We start from the raw sequence: 6051 nt of genomic DNA, 5'->3' as shown, positions 1-6051 counted from the left end.
TGGACTTGGAAACTTTCATAACAAATAAAAGAAAATAATTAACAGAGGACATCTTTTTTCATTTGTGTGAAGCCTGGTATATGACCTGTCGAGCTGTACACACTTTTATAATGACAGATATTATGAAATCTCATTTTCCTAAAGATTTTTTCCTCTTTTTCAATTCTCAGCACCTAAGATTTTTGCAATTTATTTATTTACTTATTTATTTTGGGAGAAGCTTAAGATTGTGTGTTTATTAATCACCAAGAAGAGAATGAAACTTTACTTTGCTAACAAATAATTGGTTTTGAAGGAAAATGAGGTGGATGGTAAGAACAATATGACATAATAAGGTTTCGATCCCATGTGACCTTTACAATAAGGAACAGCACAGTTCTTAATCCTACGTTTTGAGATATTTTACTTCCAGTATGTTTTCTTTTTCTTTTTTTTTATTACCACAATATGATGTTTATTAGTTGCAGATTTTACCTTTGAGATCATAGACTTTGCAGCAATTAATACGGAATGGTTGCTAATTAATTTTTCCTATGAATTTATTTTGAGAGGATAATGATACTTTAAAAGAACTTGGATATATTACTAACTCAGAATTAAAAACGGAAATTGGATGGTAAATATCTACATCTTGTAGTTGACTGTAAGTCCCCATGTTTTGTGTACAACATGCAAGTCTGAACTCAAGTTATTTTTTTCTCTGCTTTACCTTATCTCATAAATCATCTTCAATATTGGCGCTCTGGATATTGGTGATTAGGGAAAGTATTCCAGCACTTCTTACTCAGTTTTAGTATATTAATTATATATGTATATAGTAATGTTAATGTTATAATTGGTAACAAATTTATGCATCAATCAGTCAGGAGTGAAAATAAATGAAGCAAAAAAATAAAATTTACAATTTACTTTGTTTTAAGCTGCTAATGTCACGTGTCGATTGTCGTAGTCCTAGGTCAAAGTTTATCGGGTTTATATCATGACTTAAATAAAGACAAATTGTCTCCAGTTCTGCACTAGGTCATAGTATTTTAAATTGCATTTGTTAGTTAAGAAAGTTAGCAAATACCTCCAGCACAGACTGGCTCTGTGACAATAGCATCATTCATTTCTGACAGATAAATTGTTTTATTTGAACTGTTGATATGTGCTGAGTCTACCCAGGTGACCAGCTGTATATGCCCTCTCTATATGTCTACAACCGATATCATTCTCATCCATTTAACACTTATATTAGATTTTTTATTTCCACAAATCTGGTTTTAAGGAAATATTCCTACTTTCATTCACACGTTTGTGACTGTCATTCTTCTTTCCGCAGTATCTCGATATTATACATTTTATCCCCACGAAATCGTTGGTATACATGGAATTTATCCCGCAACTTTACACAATACCGTTTATTTTGGCGATGTTCCTACTTCAAGCACCCTAAGGATGGCTTTGTATTATGATAGGAAAATACTTTTTGGACACTTGTTTGTCGCTGTTTTAGGAAGAGTTGTAAGCCGGTTGCTCATACCCAACTCTTGTCATTCAAGAAGGATATTAAAAGCAGCTCTGGAAGGGAGAACAAGAAAACAATGAGGACGAAAGGCCCGGCTTGGGTTGACGCGTCCTTGTCATGAGATGAGCACAGGCATGAATCATCTTGGGCTGCAAAGTCCGGAATTGACGAATCAGACAAAGAGCCTTGTGTCCATGGAAATACGAACGGTCTCTATTAACAGCTCTCACAAGCACTGCCCCTCTCTTTCTTTCTCCTTCTCTCTCTCTTTCTTGATCACAAAGAAAATTGGAAGGACGGATTGAATGCAGGAAAAAACAGGTTGGAAGCAAAAGAAGGAAAAAAAAACAAAGAATTATACTCTAACATCCTCACTATACTTTGTATATATAGGTGGAGGTACACTTCTGATAACATAAATTTACTCTATTAATCTGTCACGGGTATGACCATCTAGAAGATGGATAAAATTGGGTGAGCGACGCGGCTCCAAGTGTCTTGTCAACATAGCTAACTGGGTGGATTGTCATCACAGTATGTTTATTGTTTGAAATGAGTATAACTGAGTGCTGGACCGAATAAAAGCATTTAAGGCAAATTAAAATTTAAATGGTTTCTCTTTTTTTTCAAATTACTGTTGTTTCAAAAACAGGTCTCAGTCCAACTTTCATGGACCAACAAGACTGGGAGTGGAATTTGAGAGCATTTTCTGACAATATGGGGAAATAGGAGAGTAATTTTCTGACAAGCTATGAAAGTGGAATACGAGTCTTTTCCAACAAGCTGGAGGAGTGGAACGTGGGGTATTTTCTCGCAAGTTAAGCTGAGGAGACAATTAATGATGCACAACACGCTCCCCTCCTTCTGGCAGCTCCTTGAGTCCAGTGCAAGTGTTGGCTTCATTTTCAAGCCCTGCCTCCTTTAGTGGGCATTGGAATCTTTACTGTCCCAATCCAAGCTGCTACGCTGAGATACGAGTTTAGACCATCTAGACAAGCAATGAAATAGAAGCCCAACGAGGCAAAGACAGAGAAACGAGAGAAGAAATGAGAGAAACAGAAAGATGAGTAAAAGGATTGTGAGAAAGGAAGAAAACTTAAAATTTTCTTTTTCTTCTGTCTTGTTCCATTAATTAGACCGTCAAGAGTTTCTCCCAACCCTTTTGAGAATGCAAGAAAGGGGGAAGAAAAAGCTTGGCTATTATGCCGTCTTGGGCATCAGCAGCTGGAGGATCAATACCACAGCGAGAAGGGAACCGTCGTCAGTCCACGCTGGTGTCCTCGCTTTCCTTATTAGACAGAACGCTTCTGTCGACGACTGCTCCCCATGCAGGCCTTACTCTTCTTTCTTTACTTCTCCCGAGCCCGACCCCTTCATCCACTTTAATTCTTTCTTCATCGTCTTCTTCATTTGTTGTTATTTTACCAACTGCCTCTTTCTTCATTCATTAATACATTTTTACTTTCGTATTTTCAGTCTTGTTTTACTGTCTGCTTTTACTGTCTTTGTGTACTACTTCTATTGAAGAGGTCGCAACAGATTTGATTTTTTTTTTTTTTTTGCATACCTATGTTCGCATATTCCCAATCTTACATTTTTCAAGTGTTGAGGATAGATAAATATCATATCGATTCCTTGAAACATTTGAAGTTCAAGCGAACAGGATGCTTGATGTAAAAAATGTTATCCATTAAATCTTGGAAGGAGCAAATTGCTTTCTTTCCCGGTCATCATAGTGAGAGAATGTGGTTAGAGAAATGTCATCGAACCCCAAGACACGTACAAAACATGATTCAAAACCAGGTGGCGCTGCAAACTTTTTTTCAGTCAGCCTAACTCTTTAATTTATGCTTGTTTTTGTAGAGGGTTGAAAACGTAGGACAACGAAGGAGATGGTATAAACGCCATCTTTCTCAAAAGCAATCATTTAGTAACTAATTAATGTTGGCTACCTCGTAAAGTTGTTTAGAGTATACCTTGCTCTGTTGAACAGCTTGTCAGGCCGGATACCAGCGTATACTCAGGTGACTTCACATAGCAACGCTGGCAAAGGGCAGCTTGGACATACGACAAGTCTTAAAGAAGAAGGAGAGGAAGAAGGTAACACAAATGCATAGATCCTCGTGGAAAAACATTAGTTGTAAATTACTTCAGAGGGTGAGCTTTTTGACAAGTAACTGAAGGGTGAAAGGAAAGAAAAGACAAACTCGTCTGTTTAAGGAAAGGATATTTAACGACAACAGACAATAGATGTGCGTGCCTGTGTGTGTGTTTCTTCTTGATGATGTAAGATTTCGATTAAGTCTCTCAGCGCCGTAGAAATAAGGATCCAAATTAAGCCAATCTCAGGCTTAAAAAACTTGCCCTCAAAGGCTCACATCTTTCATTCAGCATCAAGTAACATAGAAGCCCACTAGCTGCACCTAGTGCAGTATCCTGGAATAATTTCAATTCTTTTTAGCGAAAGTCGTCGATAAAAATCTCTTTTCTCGATGAATTTTGTTGTTGTTTTTTTGTTTTTGTTTTTGTTTTTGGTTTTTTGTTGGTTTTTTTGTTGTTTTTTTTATTGGTTTTTTTTTTCGCTTGCGCGTGTGACAACACACGTTCTCGCTTCCTTAGTTACAGGCTCATGACATGCAGACATGAAGTTTGTGACTTCCAGGTGCTCCAGACAAATTTTAGTGACTTCTATAAAATAGCAACGATTTTTTTTTTCAGCTGGTTTGAAGAGTAAACTGTCCACATGAACGATCTGACATTGTCTGTTGAACAATAACAACCGTCTCAAGGACAAATTAAAAAAAAACTTTTGGTCAGCACAGGACGAAAAGCTGGCATCTACCCTGGTCTTCAGATGGTGCTTAATGGAAGGTCTTAACCATTGCATCTCATTGCATGCCCCCGGAAAGCCATCATGCATAATTTGCCGTCTAATCAGATGGAAAGGAGAGATGGTGCTTGGGAGAGGTAACGAGCTTAGCTGTATTCACCGTTGTGAAGAAAAGAGAAAAAAAAACTAATAAAAAGATAAAGAACAAAAACAACAAAAAAAATTGTTCTCGAAATTACTCTTGGCCAAAAAAGTTTGTTCTGGCGTAGAAAGAGCGGAGACGCCTCGTTGTGGAGGTAAAATGTGTTTCTTCTTTTTTCTTTCTTTCTTTTTTTCGGACTTGAAAAAGAGTTTTCTTTTCGACTTAACAGAGCGAAATAGTTAAAATACGGGATTTTGCGATGGCCGTCAAGGGGAATAAATCGCAATGCAGGCGTACACCGAACGAGGATTAGACAGAGTTCTCTGTCCCCATCGGCGGTCTGTTCTCTATGTAAGAGTGGTTTTTGGAGAAAAAACCGAGTGCAATAGGGACAAGAGAAAGGCTTAAATGAGCTCACCATCAGAATGTGAAAACAGCTCTGTTGCAGATGCCTTGGCTACCCACTTCTCTCTGATCCGTAATACTGCTAGTCACTAAATCCATCCATCAAGCCATACATTAATACAAAAAATGTGTAACAAGACACTTTGTAGCAAGATGGATTTTATAAATATAATGAACTCTTGACATTTCTCTGTCGCAGTCTAGAGAGATCATTTGTTGGGCACTGTCGTCCATTGTCTCGAATATCACATGTGTTAGACTAGACTTCTTGCAGTCCCCCTGTATACATCATTAAGGACCTAGTGCCTGGGTGCATTTAAAGTACACACACACAAACGTACACGTGCACAAACAAATCTGAATCTTTACATGATACACGCAGACACTGACATACACATTTATGTAAAGGAAATTTAAGAGCTGAGTCACAACTCAAGCAAAACAAAGGTATATTGAAGAAAACAATTTTCCGAACTAACACAAAATCTGTCCGAAAGGTCGGAAAAATACAACGGAATTAACGGAGATTGATATTCAATTATTTGTGGTCGTAGAGTGCAAACGGTTCGCAACATTGATGAGAGAAACTTTTCAAATTTCTGCGGACTCAAATATCGATAGAAGATTTTGGTGTCTTTTTCACTAACTTTGTTAAATGTTAATTAAATTTAATTTTCCATTATATGCAGCCACTGTCTTTATCCTGTGCAAAACTGTAATTTAGTAATAGAAGAATTCTTGACTACAGATTCCGGTCTGATTAATTGAGGCGGTTGTGTGATGAGAACAAGACCCTGAAAGGGAGGCAATCAACTCTTTTTGTCACCTGCCTCGTACCCGTTATTTTTATGGTACATTGCAGACTTTAGTTTGAGTAAACTAGCTTATCTATGCCAGTCCCATGACTTCGCAGAAACAACTATTTTGTTCGTTCAAATTGTAAAAAATAAAATAAAGTGAAACGGCACTAGACCGTGTACTCTCCCTTCTCTCTCTCTTGAAAGCATCTGCACGTCTGTTGTCCACTGAATGTCAGGACGTATGCATGTATATGTGTATGTGTCACACAAGCACACACACACACAAGCATATTGAAACACGATTGTACACAGACACACGTCTCAACAGTCATGCAATCCCTCTAGCCCCTCTCCTCATCCACCCATG

The sequence above is a fragment of the Pomacea canaliculata genome, linkage group LG12 (genome assembly GCF_003073045.1).
Source record: "Pomacea canaliculata isolate SZHN2017 linkage group LG12, ASM307304v1, whole genome shotgun sequence".
Classification (NCBI taxonomy): Eukaryota; Metazoa; Mollusca; class Gastropoda; order Architaenioglossa; family Ampullariidae; genus Pomacea; species Pomacea canaliculata.
Note: the sequence above shows the minus strand (reverse complement) of the source record.